The sequence below is a fragment of the Equus asinus genome, chromosome 6 (genome assembly GCF_041296235.1).
Source record: "Equus asinus isolate D_3611 breed Donkey chromosome 6, EquAss-T2T_v2, whole genome shotgun sequence".
Lineage (NCBI taxonomy): Eukaryota > Metazoa > Chordata > Mammalia > Perissodactyla > Equidae > Equus > Equus asinus.
The window spans coordinates 66,999,264-67,021,702 of record NC_091795.1 but is presented as its reverse complement, the minus strand read 5'-3'; the positions used below and the strand labels follow the sequence as shown (position 1 = coordinate 67,021,702).

General features: G+C 44.9%; 1 protein-coding gene across 2 annotated transcripts in view; it reads left to right on the top strand.

Annotated features, from left to right (window-relative positions):
* Nucleotides 1-22,439, top strand: part of MTA3 (metastasis associated 1 family member 3) — a 192,678-nt gene that overhangs the window by 11,357 nt on the left and 158,882 nt on the right. The window contains exon 2 of one of the 2 annotated variants that reach the window (XM_070512183.1): nucleotides 16,063-16,180. The exons of the other annotated variant lie outside the window; for it this stretch is intronic. The gene's annotated coding sequence lies outside the window, so the exon portion shown is untranslated. The remainder of the gene's footprint in view (nucleotides 1-16,062; nucleotides 16,181-22,439) is intronic. 2 annotated transcript variants of the gene reach the window in all.

Below are 22,439 nucleotides of genomic sequence, written 5' to 3'. Positions count from 1 at the left end.
TCCCAGCTCCCTAACTCTGGCCTCAAGTCCTTGACTTTGATAAACATCCCATGCCTCTGTCCTGGCATCTCCTAGAACTGACAAACCAGTGACAAAGCCCTTATTGGCATCACATCTCTGGGACTTCCTGTAGTAAGCAGCCTGTAAGATGACCCCTCAATGATTTCTTGGGTAACCACCTCCCCTTGAGTGTGGACTGGACCTAGTAACTCACTTCTAATGAATAAAATACAGCAAAGGTGTTGGGATGTCGTTGCTAAGATTAAGTTATAAAAAGACTATGGCTTCCATCTTGGGTGCTCTGTCTTTCTCCCTCTCTCTTGTTTATTCACTTGAGGGAAGCCAGCTGTCGTGTCATGAGCTGTACTACAGAGAGGCCCACATAGCAAGGAACTAAGGTCTCTGGCCAACAGTGAGAGAGGACCCGAGGTCAGCCAACAGCCATGTGAGTGAACTTGCAGGCAGATCCTACCCCAGGGGAGCCTTGTGATGACTGCAGCCTTGTGAGAGACCCTGGGTCAGAGGCACCCAGCTAAGCTGTGCCCAGATTCCTAGCCACAGAAACTGAGATAATAACTGTTGTTTTAAGTTGCTAAGTTTTGGGATGATTTGTTACACAGCCGTAGGTAACCAGTACACCTCTCAAAGCCGTGTATCACCTTCATGAGCAACTCAAACTGAGTGTAGCCCAGTGGCACACATGCATAGCAGATATCATTACACAAGGCCATGGATCCGGGGCACACAGAAGGAAAGAGTGGAGCTCAAGAGTAGGCAAAACCCTTTCCTTCTCATTGATTCAAGCCAGTTTTGGAAGCCCTTTGTCAGACTGGCTAATCTAGGCTGGCTAGTTGCCAGATAATTGCACCTGATTCCTCTAAGGCAGCCGATCAAGCTGTCCAAGTTCCCAGTGCAAATAGATTATTTCCTAACCTTTCCACTGTGTGGTGGAGGCCAACTGAGCAGTCTTCCTAATCTTAAACCCAAGTGGGGAGACAGAGAGAGAGAGAGGGAGAGTTACAACTATCCTGCCTCCCTAACTCAGCATTAGGATCATAAGGGGTTACTTGCTGCAGAATATAAAATATCTGTGTCTCCAGTTTGTGTAAGAGTACAGTCAGAGCACTGTGGCATCTCTGGAAGGGTTGGGGCAGATGAATTGTGGCTCTTGGTATGGGGCTTGCTCTGAAATAATGTTGCTGTTTGCATCCACTTTCAGGAAGGAGTGATCAGCCCCTCTGGAATGAGATACCTAGGCAAAGTACTTGGCAGAATTGGAGGTCCCACGCTTCTGGCTCAGGGAAGGGCAGGGAACCAAGACGTGATCTTAGTGGTGAAATAGAGACTGGACTGAGCCTCTACTCTTCTCTCAGGTCCAAGCACAGCCAGGTGAAGGCAAGAAGATTCAGCTCCTCTAGAAGCACATAGACCCACACTTTATGGTGGGGATTCCTCAGACCCCCAAGGCGCCTCCTAGAGCCTCCTAGGAAAGTGGTAAAGTGTAAAAGTAGCAAACTGGGACTCTGCCAAGATTACCACTGCCTGCTGTGTGTTCCAAACTTGTACGCCTTTTCAAAACCACTTCCAAGGCTCAGCGACTTTGAAAACTTGTCCTACTCTTCTGCTGTAGCGTCTCCCCTGCTGGGCGCCAGCACCTAACAAACGGAAGCTTGTAAGGCTTCCTGAACCAGGGTGTGGTCAGGTATTTGGATAATAATTCATGTGGTAATTTTCCCTTCTCTGGAAACAGGTCCAGTTCAATGCCTTGCACATGGGGAGGCACCCGGAGGTCTTACCTGCTTCTCCTCCCTGCTCCTGGCTGGGGCTACCTGATAGGGGTTGACAGCTGGCCCAGCCTGGGACAGCTGCATTCTCCTGCCTGTAAATCTGGAGCATTCAATGAATTGATGTTCAGCCTGAGGATTTGGGGAGCTGAATCCAGATTATTGCCCTAGAGAAAGTGTCTATGACCTCTAGCTGCTGAAGTCCCTGTAGCTATGCTAGTTCCTATTCTGTCTGAGACTTGATTACTTAGCTCCTTTTTTTCAATTCTAGAGAAGCCTTGCACTAAACTCCCAATAATATTTTCTTGCAACCAAAAGAAGCTTAACACAAACTTCAATATATATTTATTGGGCATCCTTTCTGTATAGTTACGGTGCTAGGCTCTGGGGCTTTGGGGATGCAAAGATGAGTTTTTAATCAGTCTTTATCCTAAAGGGATTCATAGATCAATCTATATTCCTTGAACTTGGCCTCAAAGTGCTAAATGTGGGCCGACACAGGTTCTCTTCTTCCCTCCCTGCTGCTGGACTCTGGACAAGGCAATGGCCCAGCTTCAACCAAGGAGATAAGACAAGCCGTAGGGTATGGAGGAGTCCCAAGAGGAGGGAACCTGGCGCCTAAATGACCTCAAGAAGCGGAGTTACTTGCTGACCCGGACACTCATCTCGGATGTTATACCAGAAAGAAATCAGCTTTGTTCTTTAGGCCACGGAATTTTAGGATTCTCTTAGGAACAGTAACTTAGAAACCTGCTCTCCTGACAACTAATGCAATCACCTCTCCATTAACAGAGACACTATGTTGTCATAGCCTGAGGTGGCCATCCGAGGGTACATCTTCAGCCAGGGCATGCTGACTCCAGCAAAGGTGACCCTGGTTCTATATTGGAAACTCCTCAAGCCATCGAAAAAACAAAACAGTCCCTGGGTTCTGCGGACTATTCCTCTGGTCTGATTCCTCTCTTTCCCACAACTGCCCCTTGATTGGCCTCCTGAGAAAAAGCTTTATATTCACCAGGAATGGTTGCAACCATCATTTGGGGAAGTTTAAGGCCCTCTTCATCCCTGTTTGTATCTTCACATATGCTGACCCAAGATTTATACTAGAGATAGAGGCCTCCAATCTTAGGGTGGTGCCACTTTGTCTCAGATTCTGAAAGAACTAAGGCCTTAAAACATTGTATTTTGGCACTGATAGAAGAGGGGAAAAAACCTATCTGATTATCAAAAAAAAAAAGAGGAGCCTGCAGTAAAGACACCTTCCAGGCCTAAAGGGCAACCTTCAACATAAAGACCCCAATACTCTATGACATATCATTGAATTACCAAGGCCTGAACCCCCTTTGGTCTCTGGAGGGTGAGGCATGGCAGTTACATTGAGTCCTACTACTTCTGCATGTCAATTTCAACCTCTCCTTTGCCACAGAGAAAGAACCACCATGTCAATCAATGATTTCCTGGGGAACCAAAGTACCCAGGGACTCCCATTGCCACCTGAAGAAGTTCATTGCCAGATAAGTCCACCCAGACCTAGAAATCATTGCCCCAAACTAGTGATAACACCAGTCTGATAGCTACAAGCTCCGTCACCCATATACAGCTCCAGAGAAAGGCAGGTGCAGGAGTGGCTGCCTAGCCCCATAGATGGTGGTTTGTGCTTCTGGGTAAGGCCAAGATTCATGGCTCTGCCTGTGTTCCACACTTCCCTGGCAACCTCAAGGGTGCTGTCAAGATGATTAACACATTCCTTGGAACTTCTATTGGCTCTGTCAACACTCAGTGTGCTCTGCCGTGTGAACCCAGACAAATGACAAGTACTCTGAGGACAGCTGCATTCACCCTCATCTCTGGGTACCCTGGAAGATGGCGCATGCTAGAATTTGTTTCCAAACTCCCGCTACCTCTGGACTATAATTCTTTTATTTTGTTCATTCTGCCATTTAACATTTATTGAGAAATTCCTATGCTCTAGGCACTGTTCTATTATCTGAGGATACGGCAGTGAACAAAGTGAAGTTTCTGTAGCTTGGGAGCTTACATTCTAGTGGAGAAAGGGAAATGATACATTAAGAAGTAAATATAGACAGCCTACAAAATACCCATCAGTTCTCCTCAAAATTTTGAAATAAATTTTAAGTAAGTATACAATATGTCAAGTGCTGATAAATGCTATGAAGAAAAAACAGAGTCAGAGTGACGGGGTGCTATTTGAGATAGGGTGGTCAAGGAAGCCCTCTGCATTCAGTAGAGACCTCAGTGAGGGAAAGGAGTAAGGTGTGAGGATTTCTGGAGAAGAGGGAAGGAGGCGTGCAAAGGCAGCAACATGTTTAGTGTTTTGGAAGAATACTGAGATCTGCTTAACTATGTCTCCTTGTAGTCATTCCATCTGTCCTGTCCCTCTCTTCCTTCCTCCCTTTTTCTCCCTTCTTTCTCTCCCTCCCTTCCTCTCTTCTCTTTCTCCCTCCTTTTCTTCCTTCCCTTCTTTACTGAAACTGTGTGTTGGAAGGAGACTGTCTGGATATGGTCCTGAGACTGCTCATACGTAGCTATGAACCCTTAAGGCATAAGTCTTCTTGACCTCCATGGTGTTGTAGATAGACTGACAAAGATAATACAGGTTTGAAGAGCTCAGAGAATGTCTGTTGACCAAAATTTCAGTCTTCTCACGTATTTCAAACGCTTTTTCTTTTTATAAAAAAGTTCTGTTTCTTGATAAATAAAAATGTCAAGGGCCAGCCTCAGTGGCCTGGTGCTTAAGTTGGGTATGCTCTGCTTCAGTGGCCCGGATTCAGTTCCTCTGTGTGGACCTACACCACTCATCTGTCAGTGGTTATGCTGCAGTGGTGGCTCACATACAAAAAGAGGAAGATGGGCAGCAGATGTTAGCTCGGGGCGAATCTTCCTCAGCAGAAAAAACAAGTCAAAATTCTTTTGTGGGGGACTGGCCCAGTGGCGCAGCGGTTAATTTCGCATGTTCCACTTCGTGGCGGCCCAGGGTTCACTGGTTTGGATCCCGGGTGTGGACATGGCACCGCTTGGCAAAAGCCATGCTGTGGTAAGTGTCCCATATATAAAGTAGAGGAAGATGGGCATGGATGTTACCTCAGAGCCAGTCTTCAGCAAAAAGAGGAGGATTGGCAGTATTAGCTCAGGGCTAATCTTCCTCAAAAAAAAGTAAAATTCTTTTGTGGAGGGGCTGGCCAATGGCATAGTGGTTAAGTTCACATGCTCCTTCAGTGGCCTGGGGTTCCTGGGTTCAGATCCCTGACATGGACCTACACATCACATGCTCATCAAGCCATGCTGTGGCAGCATGCCACATACAGAATAGAGGAAGATTGGCACAGATGTTAGCTCAAAGACAATCTTCCTCAAGCAAAAAGGATTGGCCACAGATGTTAGCTCAGGGCCAATCTTCCTCACCAAAAAAAAAAAAAAAAAAATTGTGGAATCCCAAGACTTCCTTTCCTTTCTTTGCTAAGGCCACATTGTCAGTGGGAGTTCATTATGCCCAGATATTATCACTACATGTTAAAGATTCATCCTTCCATGAGATAGCATGAGCTCTCAGATTGGTCTCAAATCACTGCTCTACCCACAGGAGGTGGCACAACTTCACTGGCTCATGGTCTTGATTTCTCAAGCTCCAGATCCTCACCTGTCTTTAGGTGCCAAGGGCCATATGACAACTTTCCACCATTTAGGCAACTGAGAGCCGAAAGAGAGAAAGGCTTTCTGTACCTCACCTTGCCCTATACCCCGGTTTTTATTTCTAATCTGAGTTTTTGCCAGTTTCCCAAATGACTGACATCAAGAATAACCTCACTCATCAGGTGATTTTTGCCTCCTACTTTTTCTAGTTTTTTTTTTTTTTTTTTTTTGCCAGATCTTAACTCTTGGCCTTTAGATAGCAATGGTGTGAGACTGCCCATGAAAGGATCAGCCATGTATTTGAGAAACACCTAAGGAACTTCACCCATCTGAATTTCCCTTTCAAACAACTGGGGCCATCAAGACTAGGCAAAGAATGGAGATGGGCTGGTCCATGCCTATAAGGGCCAGGAGACAAAGAAGATCTGAAAGATTTAAGAGCACTCAAAAAAATGCTGCAATCTAAGGAGTCAGGCAGAGAGGCAAAAATCTCACAATGAGATTATAATCAGAGACAAGAAGATGGAACTAGCTGGCTTGGAAGAGAGAAGAGGCAGAGTCTAGATTTGCTCTGTCCAACATGGTAGCCACTAGGCATATAGGACTCTTGAGCACTTAAAATGTGGCCAGCCCAAATTGAGATGCACTGTGTTTACATCTATTCTACACTAGATTTCAGTGCATATTCAGTGTATATAAACTTGGAACAGAAAAAGAATATAAAATATCTCATTAATAATTTTTATATTAATTATGTTCGATCAAATACAATTTATAATGATTCTGTTTATATTGATTACATTGACTGTTGAAAATAATATTTTGTATCTATTTGAGTAAGTAAACTATATTATTAAAATTAATTTCACATATCTCTTTTACTTTTCTTAATGTGACTACTAGAAAATTTTTAAATGCATAGGTGGCTCCCATTATTGGGCAGTGATAGTCCTGACTGTAGGCCCTAGACGGATCTCCTGAGGCGAGGAAACAAAGCAGCGGGACCCTTTCATAGGGAACCTGAACCCTTGCCCTCAATAAAGAGGCAAAGGTTAAGAGCAACACCCCTCTCAGTCTTCCTCCTCCCAGAAGGAGCTCAGATGGAGTCTCTCTACCCAGTTTGCTTGGTGGAGGACCCTAACAAGTTTGGGAGGATTCTTAAGGTGGGGAGCAAATTCTCATGCGGCCGTACCCTCTACTCACAGTCAGCCTGGAACTAGCTCCATCGTTGACCCCAATACACGCCAGTACCCACCCTAGGTTACTTGATGGGTGATTAGGTTCAGTTGCACATAATAGATAAAGCCCAAAATAACAAAAGCATAAGCAAGACATAACTTTATTTGTCTCTTAAGAAAAAAAAATTGAGAGAAATAAACTCCTGTTTACACACTGTTTTTTTGGACTTCATCTATTATACGCGACTGAACTTAGCAAGAAAGGTTGCATTCATTTCTATCAGTCATCTTGGCCCAGGAGACAATGAGCTAATGAAGGCAGAACAGCCAGATAGAAGGAATCCAGGTCCTGGATGACAATGGAGCTATCATTTGTTTATTGTCTCACTGTTCAAGCAAGCTATTAGAATTCCACGTTCTAGGCAGAAGAAAGGTGAAAAGGGAGGGATTAAGATCTTTTCTTTCCTTTTAAGGAGACTCCCCAGAAGTATCATACAACACTTCTACTTGCATTTCATTGGCCAGAACTTGGTCACATGGTACACTTAGCTTCAAGAGAGGATGGGAAATGCCTTTTAGATAGGTGAATTGCTGCCTTGAATAAAACAAGGTTCTGCCACTAAGAAGAAAGAGGAAAATGAATGCTGGCATAAGCAACACATATGTACCCCTTGAGTACATGCTGATGACCTGCATCGCTCTAAAAGGACCCACAGTTTGGTTCTGCAGCTTCCAGCATGGGCATGTAGACAAAAGATAAGCCACAGAGCGTTGACCCTCCAAGGATCTCCCCCTGGACCTCATACAAATGGAGGGAGCATAGAGTAAATCAAGTTTGTGTACAGGGGCAGGTTGAAGACCATCCCTAAGGCAATCCTGCCTCGATGGCAATTGGGTGATTAGGAGTATATAGTGGTCCCTCATGTCCCACATTTGACCTCAGCACAGGTGTCCCAATCTGTGACTTTATTAATTCATGTAACCACATTGCGAGAAAGGCAGGGGCAGCTGGCCTCAGGGACAACTGGAATCAGATTCGAGAATGCCACTTTCTCTCTGCATCATCTGCATCTTTGCTTCCTGTTGCAGAATGGCTTCTGCTGCTCAGCTGGAATTTGTCTGCCAAATCAGCCTCGGAGCCTCACATCTGCCACTAGAAAGAAGCAGCACCTTCCCCCCTCTCTCTGGCTGGAAATTTTAAAATGCCAGGGGAGGGCTCTGATTGGTCCAGCATGCATCACAGTCCTTTCTAGTCAGCAGGGGTAGAGTCAGGTGAAGGAGGAGGAGCAGTCCATCTGTGGAGGGACAAAATAATGCCCATTACCGCCAATAGTGGGCGTTAGCTTTGTAGAAACCTTTGCTAAAATGAGAGGTGAAAACGATATAACCAGAAAAAGCATTTTCCCTTTGTTGTGAATTTTCCACCCCAACTTGATGTTTGCCTTTTAGTTTTAGCTATTCAATAAACACTGCAAAGCACCCACTTTGTACTAGACGCCTGTGCTTTTCAGTATCCTTTCTTCAGTCATGGTAACAGTTGATTCTGTTACGGCTTTCACTAAATCCATTTCAGTCCTAAGGATATACTTCAGCCTCTTGATGGGATTTAGATATTTCCCAAGTCTTCTCAGTTATACCTACTCTAACCACTTCTCCCCGTAAGGCCCTCACCCAGATGGCTACTGTCAATTAGTGAGGGCTCTTTACTTGTAAATAACAGAAGCCTGCTCAGATCAGTTTAGGCAAAAAGGAAGACAGAACCCATGGGTCCAAGATACAGGCCTTGGGAGGGATTGAAATCTGGAAATGGAGAGCCAAGGCAGCCGTTTTCTTATGTGTATTTTGTCTCTCTCTCTCTTTGGGGCTACACTAATGTTCCCTGCGTTATTCTGCTTTTTCTGTGCTCATGGGAAGATATCTGCGCCACCCCACCAACATTCCAAAATGTGTATGTTCTCTTAGATCAAGTACGCAGACTCCCAAGTACTTGTCCCATCCCCAGATTCTTGAGGAACTGACCCACTTGAGTCAGGGGTCTTCCCCTACTCCAGTCAGCTGTGGTCAGGGGAATAGGGGTCCCAAATGATCAACATAACCCTTGTCCCAGCTCTGTGCATGGATGTAAGTGTAGGTGAGTTCTCAGAGAATGCACGTCATGGGCCTATGCTGTTGGAATCTTCCTGAGAACTTCCAGTAACAGATCCTCAAATATGAAGACAGGGGTACTGAACACCAAGGACTACCCTGTCCATTTCTTGCCTGGCTACTTGGCAACAGCTGGTAGTTGGCAAACAACTAATAAGTGACCTTGAACAGCCCATTCTTTGATCAACATAATGGTTTGTTTAGGTCTCACAGAGAGTAGAGGCCTCTGGCACCCCAGGTCCAGCGGGGATAGCAGCAGAAAACAACTTGTTCACAAGACCATCAAGAATTTTTTTCTTTTTTTATTCTCATTGCAGTAACATAGGTTTATAACATTACATAAATTTCACGTGTACGTTATTATATTTCGATTTCTGTGTAGATTATATCATGTTCACCACCCAAAGACTAATTATAATCTATTACCACACATGTGTGCCTGATCAGCCCCTTTGCCCTCCTCCCTCCCCACTTCCCCTCTGGTAACCACCAACCCAAACTCTGTTTCTATGTGTTTGTTTGTCATTGTTTTTATCTTCTACTTATGAGTGAGATCATACAGTGTTTGACTTTCTCACTCCGACTTATTTCACTGAACATACTACCCTCAAAGTCCATCCAAGTTGTCACAAATGGCACAAGTTCATCATTTCTTATGGCTGAGTAGTATTCCATTGTGTATATATATCGCGTCTTTTCTTTCTTTTTTTTTTTTTTGAGGAAGATCAGCCCTGAGCTAACCACCGCCAATCCTCCTATTTTTGCTGAGGAAGACCGACCCTGAGCTAACATCTGTGCCCATCTTCCTCTACTTTATATGTGGGACGCCTACCACAGCATGGCTTGCCAAGCGGTGCCATGTCCACACCCGGGATCCGAACTGGCGAACCCAAGGCTGCCAAAGCGGAACAGGCGAACTTAACCACTGCGCCAGTGGGCCAGCCCCTGTGTCGCATCTTTCTTATCTATTCATCCCTTGATGGGCACCTAGGTTGCTTCCAAGTCTTGGCTACTGTGAATAATGCTGTGATGAACATAGGGATGCATGTATCTTTATGCATTTGTGTTTCCCTGTTCTTTGGATAAATACCCAGCAGTGGACTAGCTGAATCGTATGGTAGTTCTAGTCTTAATTTTTTGAGGAGACCATCAAGATTTTTAATCCCAGAGTGTTGTCCTTAAAGTGAATTCTCAAGTGGATTGCCTTACATCACTTGATTTATGGACATGTGATGTTATAACAAGAAGAGACATATGTGAAAAAAAGCTAGATTTTTATCTCATGCTACAATTTTCCCCTCAGTGACCCTTACACTTCCATGGTTTTTACTGTCATCTTTATAGAAAAGACTCATAAATCTATACTATAGCCCTCTTCTCTACACTCAGCTCTAGATATATATTTCCAACTGCACTGGATATTGCTATAAGTACTCCAAATTCATTATGACCAAAACAAAACTATCTTTCCCCACCAATTTTCTCTTACCACATTACCAAACAAGTACGCAGTGGCATTTCCTTCTAACTACCACCAAGCTAGAAGCCTCCCTGCATCCTCTCCATCTGTCCCCTTTCTCCAACCCTAGAAATGCCCACTTGGGTTAAGCACTCTTGTGTCTTGTCTGGACAATTGCAGTGGCCTCCTCACTAACTTCCTTACTTTTTCTTTCTCTGTCCTCCAGTCCATTTTCCATGCTAGAATCAGATTATCTCATTAAAAACATAAACCCAATGTTGCTCCCTTCCATAAAAACCTCCAGATTGGGGCCAGCCCGGGGTTCGCAGGTTCAGATCCCGGGTGCGGACATGGCACCGCTTGGCAAAAAGCCGTGATGTGGTAGGTGTCCCACATATAAAGCAGAGGAAGATAGGCACAGATGTTAGCTCAGGGCCAGCCTTTCTCAGCAAAAAGAGTAGGATTGGCGGTGGTTAGCTCAGGGCTGATCGTCCTCAAAACAAAAACAAAAACAAAAACCCTCCAGACCACCTACAGAGCAAAACCAAAGATTCTTAGCAATCAAGGCTCTTGAAATTTTCTAGCTTTTGCTTGTCTAACTTCATCTCCCATTATGTGCCAGGCAGTACACCTCAGCTCCTCCTTACGCCCTATTAATGTCAATTTCTCACGCTTCCCGAAATAAGTATTTTCCAACCTAGATGCCAGAATATATATTCTAGGGCAATGAACTCAAATGTAATGTGCCATAATGGAGCTATGCACAAGTGCTAAGGGAGTCCAGAGGAGGAGCAACCATCAGCCTGCGGGTTCAGGGAAGAAGTAATTCTGAGCCCTGAGTAGGAATTGCCAGGAGGAGTCAAAGGGAGGAGGATCAACAGATACAAAGGCTAGGAGATGGAAAGAGCACAGGTCCGGCTTTCAGAGTGTTTAGCATCTCAGTGTGGTAGAGCAGGCTGTGTGTGGTAGGGGAGGGAGGCAAGAGACTGGTAGTTGTTTCAGCCCAGCTAAACTTTACAGGAGGCAGTGGAGCATATTAGAGGAGTGGCTTCAAGAGATTTGCAGGACAAAGAGATCCTTCTGGAGTACAGAGAGAACTTAAGAAAATGCAAGGCTTTGTCAGTAATTCAGGAAAGAAATGCTCTGGGTGAGAACTAGGACAATGAAGGTCATGCTCCTGGGTTGGAGGGGAGAGCGAGGGCTCCCAGATAATCAATGAACTGGAGTTGATAAAAAAGGCGGGGGGTTGGGGGGGTGCGGGTGTTCATGCATGGGGAAGGGTGTCAAAGAGGAATCTGTCTTCCTATAAGTAAAATAAGAGTATAATGTAATGCCTACTTCATTAGATAAAATGTGTAGAGTTTCTAGTTTTGTTCCTGGTGCATGGCAGGTTTTCAAGAGAGTTTAAAGTTTACAAACCATTTTCAATAGATTGCAAGATACAATCCTCAGAAGTGTGGGATACAAGGGTAGATAGCTTACAGATGTGAAAGTTGAGGTCCAGGGGTTCCAGCTCCCCAAGTCAGTGGGAGGTGGCATTGAGATTCCAGATGAGGCCTGACCCAAGACCTCCATGCCTTCCAAGACAGTGGGAAGCCAACTGGAAATTCCGGTTATTGAAATTCTTTTAAGCAGGGCATCTAGAACTTGCCTTCCCAGAAGGATTCCAAGAAATGAAAGAAGGGTTCAGTATAACGCTAATCACAATGATAATGGTGCTACTTAAAAGAAGCTTCCCTGTGCCACTCCTGAAAGGGTGATTGGCTGACTCAGGAATTCAGTCTGTAGATAACCTGGTGGTGAGGAGGGAGGGAGGGCCTTCGAGTTTTCATGAAAAACCATTAACTTCAGCTAATAGCATTGACAATGGAGGCGCCTGGTGATTGCGGGCACTTAAATTGTAAATGGAAAACAGGAGGGCACCTTGGCTGTCTCCATTGTTATATGCTAATGAAGTAGCTCCACTCAAACAAAGGCGGCCAGGAGATTAGTGGAGGGTGTGGCCTGGTCCCACGCTGGGTAAGAAGTCTGTGTGAAATGCTAGCAGTCCTGCGCCCAGAATTAAGATGTCTTCCTCTGCCCTACTTGGCAATGGGACCTGGAACAAGACCCTGCACTTCTCTGGACCGCCGTGTTTTAGTAAAATGTATACAATCAAATCTACGGGTGGCTGCTGCATACAGTCCAACCTGGCAACCAGATTGTTGATCATCTTTTTTCCTACTCAAACCAAAAAGAACTGAAAATAATTCCTTGAAGTTTCTTATGGGCACTGCAATCTATTTAGAGGCTTTTCCTGCTTTTATTCCATATGCATGTTGCATGTCTTTCCTAAGCACCCATGTGCATGGAATCTGCGGTGTTCCTTGATGCGGTCCCTGTCCTCAAGGGCTCACGTTTGGATAGGAGATAGGACATGTGGGCAGACAGGAGGCAGAATGTGAGCAGAGTGGGACAGGCAGAAAAATAACTAAACAATATGGCAGAATGGGACACCAGTCACACAGATCTCATAGCAAGAGCTGTACAGAGGTGGGAACAAAGTGCTAAGGGCACCAGTGACCTTGATCTGGGAGGCTTCACAATGATGTGGTCTGTGAGCAGTAGAGGCCCCACCCCCCACTCCTGGCAGGTGACTACAGTTAATAGAGGACTTTATAAAATACTGATTCCCCCACCCATCCCACAGACTCAGATTTTGTAAGTCTAGGGTGGGGCCTGGGAAAGAGAAAGCAAACCGCCCTGTGCATCTGTTGATCAGCCAGGTTTGCAGCCCATTGGTGGAGCCCATTGGTGCAGTGGGACAGGCCCAAATAGCATGGTATTACAGTAAGAGTGGTGTGATGGAGGGATTAGTGCTCTGCATAGGAGGTTGTGTATAAACTGAGAGGTTCCCAGTGGAAGAGAAGGTGGGAGGGCCAGGTCATGGAAACGTGGGTGCAGAGGTCGAGACTGAAGCAAGCCATGTCCTGCTCAAGGAGCTGAGAGTAGCTCCTAGTTGGTGGAGAACATGGGGAGAAGGGTGGGACATGAGACTGAGAGGAGGAAGTTGGGGACAGATTGTAAAGGGCTAGCCTTGAATATGGTGCTAAGGAGTCTGGCCTTGATTGCTGAGATCTTGGAGAACCAGTGAGGTTATTTTCATGCACACAATACCTTGATAAAATACTGTAAGGTCTTGTAGCCATTGTAGGGTTTCTGGTAGTTCTTCCTCCTCTCTATTGGATAAATTCATGAATAGTTAAGAATGCAAGTGATTCTAAGTCAATCAGCAAGTTTAGAGCAGAATATGAAGAAACCTGTCAAAATCATCTCTCACTTGGACTACTGAAAAAGCTTTTGGTAACTGGACTCCTTGTTTTAGTCTTTCCCTTGTCAGATTTGTCCTCCTTTCTGCTCCTGAGATATTTCTAAAAATGCTTGTCACATCCTTGCTTAAAACCCTTCAGTGGCTTCCTGTGGTCTCCACACAATGAAGTTTCGACTTAGCCTGGTATTCATAATCTAGCGTCTTCTTAGTTATAGTAGTTAGGATTTTTTTTTTTGTTGGTTTGTATAAGCTAACCTAAATTAATTTAAGCAAGAAAAAAAAAAGAGATTTATTATTAAGGAGAGGAGTGTCTCATGAACCCAGGGGTGGAACGAGGCAATCTTAGGATGGGACAGGAATCTGGGGTGCACTGGAAGGTTGGGGAAGCTTTCTGCCTTTCCCCTCTGCCTCAGTGTCTTTCTCCATCTCTTTCTGCTGAGCAGTCTGGTTGGCTCTGGGATTGGTGCAAGGGAAAGGCGTGCATGCCAGACACTCAAGAGAAGTGATAATCTCTGGACTAACAAACTTGGCTTCAGAAAGTTCTACTCTATAATTGTGTCTCTATGTCTCTGGGTTTTTTTATTTTCCCTTAATTAAAAAAGTGTTTTTGATGGAAATGTAATACATTCTCATTGTAAAAAATAAACAATATGGAAGTACATACAAGAAAGTTGAGTTATTTTTCATATACCTCCCGCTCCCTGCCCCCAGAGGTAACTACTGTTGGGTGCCAAGATTCTAGCCAATCTTCTGTACATTTATATGCTTATATATTTGCACTAAAAATATCTAATTTTTGGTTTTCCTAAATGTAATTGTACCATCTGTGTTTTAACCCAGCTTCTTTTTTTCACTTAATATGTTTTGTGGCTTTTTCTTGTTCACTATTTTCCTAAATTTCTAATACATTTAAATTCTTTTGGAAATGTCCAATCTTGTCTCTGTGAACAAATAAATTTAAAAATGTGTGCTTCTATACTTGATTCAGGAAAGAGCATCAGGGCGTCTCTACCTGGAGGTGCAAACTCATTCATAGTTAGCACCCAGAGAGAGATGGCAGAGGGAACACAGTGCCATATCCTTGGGAGAATTATAAATTTTGGTCAATCCTTACCCAGCATTTCTTCTCAAGTTACTTAATGTTTATATATCAGTTGGTTAATTTCTCAGCTGACACTTCAGGGTCCTGGGATGTATGCTAATTATGAAGTATATAAAAGCTGAGAGGCGCTGGCCTGGTGGTATAGCAGTTAAATTCACATGCTCCACTTTGGCAGCCTGGTGTTTGCCGGCTCGCATTCTGGGCACAGACCCACACACTGCTCATCAAGCCATGCTGTGGCGGGCGTCCCACATATAAAGTGGAGGAAGATGGGCACGAATGTTAGCTCAGGGCCAGTCTTCCTCAGCAAAAAGAGGAGGATTGGAAAAAAGAGGAGGATTGGCAATGGATGTTAACTCAGGGCTAATCTTCCTCAAAAAAATAAAGAAAGAATTAAAAAAGAAAAAGATAAGTCTTGTAGGAAACCTGGCTCCTTCATAGAGTGGCAGTATTTTAGCCTATAGAGTGGCAGTATTGTCAGTTCTGTAGGTCTAGAGATTTGATATATTTATGCCAACCTAACTCACAGAAGACTTGCATAAATTAAAATGCCAGTTTATTAAATTTTAGCTACTTTTATACTTCTCACTTAAATACAAATGGAATAATGTTGGCTTCCCATTGCCTATAGATCCCATAGGATTAGGTCAAAGTCCTTTGCCTGGTATTCAAGGCCTTTACAATTTGGCTTCAAACCAACTTTCCAGTTGGTTCTCATATGTCATGCGTGTACTTCATATATGCTATTCTCTCTGTCTGGAATGTCCCTTCTGACTGTTTATCAGGCAAAGTCTTTATTTTACTTGGAGTTCCGGATCAAGTATTACCTCTCTCAAAGCCTTCTCTTATGAGCCCGGCCCCTACAGCAGGCCATATTAATTGCTCTCAATTCTGGGCCATTATGACCCTTAATTTATTAATTTATCATCATATACTGATGCCTGCCCCTCCCAGTGATCTCCTTGAGGACCAGAATGCTATTTCATCCATCAAGGTAACCCAGATTATACCACATTGACTAAACCTAAGAATCTCAATAAATGTTGAACTGAATTGAACTTATGCAATTATATTTTCTGCAATTATTTCCTTTTCTTTCCTGAGTTCTTATAAAAGTTAATTTTGAAAATGTCAGCCTGTCTCAGCTGTCTTTGGAGGAAAGGAGGAAAAGGGCACGTGTTCACACAGGGACTGAGAAAATCCCTGGAGGCCAGGGATGGTGACTGCTGTGGGAATACAAGTGAGGGACCCCACAGGGAAGGAAAAACACAGTGGGAAAAGCCAGACCAAATGACAGCTGTTTCTTTCCACCAAGAAATTTCCCTTTGAGATCTCCTCTTTCCTCAAATCCGGAGATTTCAGGATATTGTAAATGGAGGGCCAAGCTCCCTTGTGTCCTCTCTGTGTAGGGTCTCCTCTGTGTTTGTGTGCAGTGGGTGGAGATCAGCTTCCTGACCGTGACCTGTCTCTGGTGGAGTAAGAAGAATCAAGCCAAGAGGGTTGGTTCATGGTTGCCCGACATCCCACCACCCTCTTCCAGCTAATCAAAAGGTAGGTGTGATAATGTGGGCAAATGTAGTTAACAGATCTCAGGAGACAGGGAAATGGAGGTCTCTGGAGAAAGAAAAAGTAACCAGAGGTGTGAATCCAGCCTGACTGTGTTCTGGTGTCTCCTAATCTCATTCCCACAGTGTCTCAAACCATTCCTCTGCTTCTCAATCTCCCCGCCCTGACCCTGACTCCCAGGTCCCCTGCAAATCCTTTAGATGTGCTCCTGATAGGGAGCTGGGAGCTGACTGTGGAAGAGAGCCATAGACCAGGAGCCTCCAGCCTTCCCTTATGATCTGCATGGTGTTTACCAAGTCTTCAGCCTTGAAGTCATTTGTGGTGCTCTGCCTTACTGAAGAAAAATGGATTTTGCCTGAATTCTTCATTCCTGTTTAAATATTTAGTTTAATCAGCACAGGCCCAAGTGCCTTTTCCATTTCCCCTGGTGCCTGGGAGCCATGCTGACACCAGCATCATAAATAATGCATCTGATTCCAGCAACATGCCACTGGCTGGGAGTCACTCCATCCCTCAAGTCTCGAGGCCTGCCCTCTCCTCTGGCTTCTTTGGGAGAAGCTGGACTAGGACAAAGAAATCTGCCTTGCACCTCGAAGGCCTTGCCTCAAAGGCCTTGCTACTTCTGGAGGGAGTTGTTGTGACAGGCAAGCAGTCCTCACTCTAGCCCTGACCTGAGGGGTTTTGCAGGAGTGCAAGAGGGTGTGTTGATGGGGAGAGTAAGAGGCTGGGAAGAGGTAGAAACACCACGGCCACAGAGTGTTCTGACTCTGCCTTCAAGGTGACTCAGACCTGATGGAGGGACTTCAGGCCACCTAGAAAAGGTCTGACCTAGGCTCTATGTGAGTGTGGAGCAGAGGACAAGGACGCCAGATATAAATGCAGCCAAATATAAGGGCAGAGGAAGAAGGAGACTCCATGACATGCTGGAACCTTCTCTCTTCCCTCCACCTTCAGAATTCTGGCTCCTAACTTGGGCCCTGCTCTCTATTCCAAGAACACGGTCCAGATTTCACCCCATTATACCAGAAACCTAAGGGGAAAGTCATAGTTTCCAGGGGATGGACACTTTGTCTCCTCTTACAGAAAGGAACCAATGACGGGATTTGACTAGACAGGACTTGAGTGTCCTTTGCCAAAACCTCAAAAAGGGTCAACCGCCTCCGGGTGCCCTGTCTTTGGAGCCAGCTTCTCAGCACTCTGATCTGTGCAATTAAATGGGAAACATTGCGTTCGTTGCCACTAATGATAGGATCCTGGCCTGGCTTTGTAAAAGAAGCTCCTTGGGGCAGCTCTGTAATACTCATGCTTTTTTCCTCTAAAACTTTACAGAGATAAAAGAAGACGTAAACAACGATTTATTTATCCAAGAGTTCAAAGTTGGGCTTGGAGCCCTCCAACATTTGCTGTCCTTTTTGAAATCAAGAGTGCAAATAAACTTTCTTCTTTTAGAAAGGGCGGCTGCTACAAACCTACAGATAAAGATAAAAGGAGCTGATGAAAGGAGAAAATTTTAGTCTCCATACTTCAGTCTGAGGGGCTTCATGAGCCCCTCACCCGCTCATCTACACCATAAAATATCTAAGGCCAGAACCCTATCAATTCCTTTCAAGCTGCCTAGGACCTGGACAGCCAGGAACCACCAAAGGAAAGATGACAGAAAAGTTGGTCTCTGATGACCAGCACCTTGCCAAATCCAGTAGTCAGTCTGTCACTCTGGTTTGTCACAGTTGGAGCTCTCTCTTTTTGACCTGGTTTCTAGAACATGTACTCCTCCGGCTTTTCTCCCTCATTGCTCTCTCAGTCCCCCGTTGTGGCCCTGCTCTCCTTGAGCACTACATGTGTGGTTCTCAATCTTGGCTACACATTACAATCACCTATGGGTTTTTTTATTTTCTTTTTTCTGAAAATCAGGGTGCGCTCCAAACTAATTAAACCAGAATCTCTGGGGATGGGACTCAGGCCGTGTAATAGCAGTTCCCCTGGTACAGCCAGGGTGCAGAACCAACCTCTGCTCTCAATGCTGGCTTGCCCCAGGGCTCAGGCTTCTGCCCTCCTCTCCGTCTACACTCTCTCCAAGGTGATCTGACCAGTCCCCAGCTTCATGGACTGTCTACACAGTGGTGACTCCCAGATTTGTATTTTTAGCCCGGGCCTCTGTGCTGAGCTCCAGAGCCCAGATCTGGTTGTCTATTTAACCCCAAACAGATACCTACAAGCATCTGGAAGTACTACTGTCCGTTGATTTTGCCTTCTCGTCTCCTACATCCAATCCTTCAGCAAGAGCTGTTGGCTTTACCTTAAAAATACATCTCCATTGGCCATGGCAGCTACTGTTCTATTCCAAACCTTTGTTCCCTCTCTCTTCCTTGCACTATGTCAGCCATCTAACTAGTCTCCCTGTTTCCATTCCCCACAGTCTATGCTCTGCACAGCAGCCCAAGGGATTGTTGTCGTGTTGTTGTTTTTGAACTTTCAGAAGGTTTTATTTCAGGCCATGATGTTACACGCGGCATCACTTACAACCAAAAAACTTTAAGATAAAAAAATGCATGATGCAGTGTATAAGGAAGCTGAACTAAAACGATGTACATCTGAAATTTTTTAAAAACTGCAGTAAGCGACTCATCCACATGGAATTCACTGGTTTAACCATGTGCCCTATTACCAACATGCACTTCACCTGAAAGAAAGGTGAATGGCCCTCTGGAAAGCTGTCACAGTACTGGAGTGAGGGGGAACAACAGCCTACATGACTAGGTGTTGTCCTATATGATTTGGTATAGGATTTTAAAAAGTGGCCAATATGTGTTGCCATTTTTCCCATGGCCATTATACACAGTTCTCAGAACCACAGATGGGGTTGGAAGTGGGCTCTTTCACTATTAAACCAAATGAAACACAGGAGGAATTTTGGTTTTCTGTCACCATAAACCTTGGTTTGGTGAGTTTTGAATTCCTAGTGACCAAAGGAGGTTTGATGCCACCTGAGAACACAATCATGCTGTTTTGTATTGGAAGTCAAGACAGCCTCTTGCTATTTTGTGTTCTTCATGTTCCAAGTCATCTTTTAAAAACACAAATCAGATCCCGATCACTCCTGTGTTTAAAACCTTCCAAAGGGGCAAACCCCAGTTCCCTCGTGGTTAAGGTCAGTGAGCTCTGCTTTGGTAGCCCGGGGTTCAGTTCAGGATCGTGATCTGGATCTACATGATCCAGATCCAGACATGGATCTACACCACTTGGTTATCAGTGGCCATGCTGTGATGGTGGCTCACATACAAAATAGAGGAAGATTGGCAACAGATATTAGCTCATTGGTGAATCTTCCTCAGCAAAAAACAAAAGCAAAAAACCTTCCAAAGGAGCCAGCCCTGACGGTCTAGTGGTTAAAAGTTTGGTGCTCTCACTGCTTTGGCAGCCCAGGGTTCACTTCCTGGTCACGGAACTATACCACTCATCTATCAGTAGCCATGCTGTGGTGGCAGCTCACTAGAAGAACTAGAAAGAATTACAACTAGGATATACAACCATGAACTGGGGCTTTGGGGAGGATTAAAAAAAAAATGAAAAAGAAAAACCTTCCAACGGTTTCCCATTATACTTAGAATAAAATCCAAGCTCTCTGTGATGGCCTACCAGGTCCTACGTTGTCCAGACCCAGCCCACCTCCCTGACCTCATCTCCTACCCACACTGGCCTTCCTAAGTCATGATCAGGTCAACCTGAGTCTTGATTTGGGGAATCTCTACTTGCTGTTCCATTTTCCTGGAATGTTGTTCCCCAGATATCCCAGTGGCTCACTCCATCCCATCACTGAGGTCTCTTTTCAGTTCTTACCACCTTAAAGAAGACTTCTCTGACTACTATTGTCACTTTCTGTTTCCTTATCCTGAATTACTTTCTCTAGTACATTCATCATTCTATACTAGCATATCTATTGATTTATTTACTTGCTCACAGTCTGTCTTCCCTACTAGAATACAAGACCCAGGGGAACAGGTACTTTGTCTATCTTGTTCACTGCTGTATCCTCAGTGCCTTCATGGTGTTTAAAGCTTATTTGTTGAATGAAAAGGGCATTTTTATAAACAAGCCTTATATTCTTGGTACCCCCTACCCGACTCCACCATAGAAGCATGGATTGGGATCTGAGGAGCCAGGGTGCTTCCTGATGAAGGAATCCAATTAAGGGGTTAATTGGTGCATCACCATGTTGGTAATCTACTGCTGCTGGGTGGGAATGTGTGATATCCTTTAGGTGTGCTGGTGAAGGAAAAAATGTTAGGATGCTTCCACTGGTCCTTATCAAAGGGGCATGGCATCCGGGTCTTCTTTTCTCTTAGCACCAAGCCAACCATGTCAGCTAGAAGGAGAGACAAACCAAGATGAGATAAATTGAACTCTGTCTCAAGATTTTGAGCAAGACTTAGATGGAGTGGTGTTGGGCCTTCTCTCTGTATCTCTCTTTTATTGTCTTATTCTGTTTCTATGTCCCTTAGTCTCTGCATATAGTGCTCACTGTTTTCTGGCTGAATCTGTTTACTTAAAATTGAGTGGTGGATACCATCTGTATTCAATTCCTAGGGCTGCCGTACACAACAAATTACCACAAATCGAGTGGCTTCAAACAACAGAAATTTAATCTCTCACAGTTCTGAAGGCCTGAAGCCAGAAACCTAGGTATTGGCAGGGTCGTTTCCTTCTGGGGGCTCTGACAGAGAATCCATGCTTCCCCCCCAGGATCTGGTGGTTGCTGGCAATCTTTGGCTTATGGCTGCATAACTCCAATCTCTGCCTCCACCTTCACATGGCCGTCTCTTCACTCTGTCTCCTATGAGTACATTTGTCATTAGCTTTAGGGCCCACCCTAATCAAAGATGATCTCATCTCCAGATCCTTAATCTCATCTGCAAAAACCCTTTTTCTAAATAAGGTCGCATTCACAGGTTCCAGTTGGGCATATCTTTTGGGGGACCACCATTTAACTCCCTACACCCTCTTAGAGGCAAAAGAGTGAGGTAGGAAATAGGCAAATTTGGTTTTTTAGGCTGTATCCTTTCCCTTCTCTTGTTCATCTTCCCTCCCCCACCGCACCCTGGTTGATTTTCTCGAGCTGGGAGCAGACCTCTCTGAGAATTTTGCTCCCTGGCCCTTGGGATATTGTCAGCCCTGGGCATTCCCACTTGTCTTCACCATCTGTCTTGGTCAGTGACTTGTGTGGCTCTCTGCCCATGCCCTGCCTGTTTGCACATTTGGACCTGGACTCTGATCTCCTGAACTCAGACCTGTTAAACCTGTTTTTGCCCAAGCAGAAGGACTCAGAGAACCTGCTTCTTTCCCTGGGGCCAGGGTTTGGCATAGTTCTCATACAAGACAGGCTGGGCTCTGTGCTCATGGTAATATAGAAGAGGGTATTTCCAGCCTAGAGCTCTCTCCTAAACTCCAGGCCTGTTCATCCACCTCTTTCCCAAAGAGGAAATATCTACCTGGAGTTTCCAAAGGTACCTCGAACAGGTTCTAACACTGAACCTGTCAATTGTCGCTCCTCCCCCAACTTGCCTCCCCTCCTGTATTCTCCTCTTACTGAATCGCACCTCTCTCCACCCAGTTACTCGTAACTTGGTACTACCCTTTCACTGCATGCCTCCCCAAAGTCACCAGATCATGTAGCGCCTACCTCCTAAATCTGTCTCAAATCCATTTACTTCTCTCACATCCCACTGCCTCTACCCTAGGTCAAGCCATCATCTCCTCTCACCAATCTTCCAACTGATCTGCTGGCCTGGACTCTCTGCCCTCTCCAGTCACTCTCTTTGCTGCAGCCTGAGTCATTCCTATAAACACTCCCTATTCTATCTCTTCAAGACTTCCCATTGTCCCTTAGGATTCTTTTCCTGATCCCACATCCTGTACTGCCCAGCCATCTCTCATTCAAATCCATAGCACTCCATAGGCTAAAAAAGGGAAGCAGTAAGGTCGATCAGGTTAACCTTCTAGGGGCTCATCCCTGTCCCCACTGTGACTTTCAGTGCATTTTTCACTACCTGGAGACAATGTTGTCACTAGAAAAGGAACCTCCTTGTGGATGCAACCAAATGGCTGTGCTAGCTCCCCTTTGAGGGCATGAGGGAACCATGGAATCCTAAAACACACACTTCCAAAAACCAGGAGATTCCAGGATTGGCCCTAGGTTTCATGTTTTTAGCTCAGGGGACGGAGGGAAGGAGAAGCTCCATGAACTGGA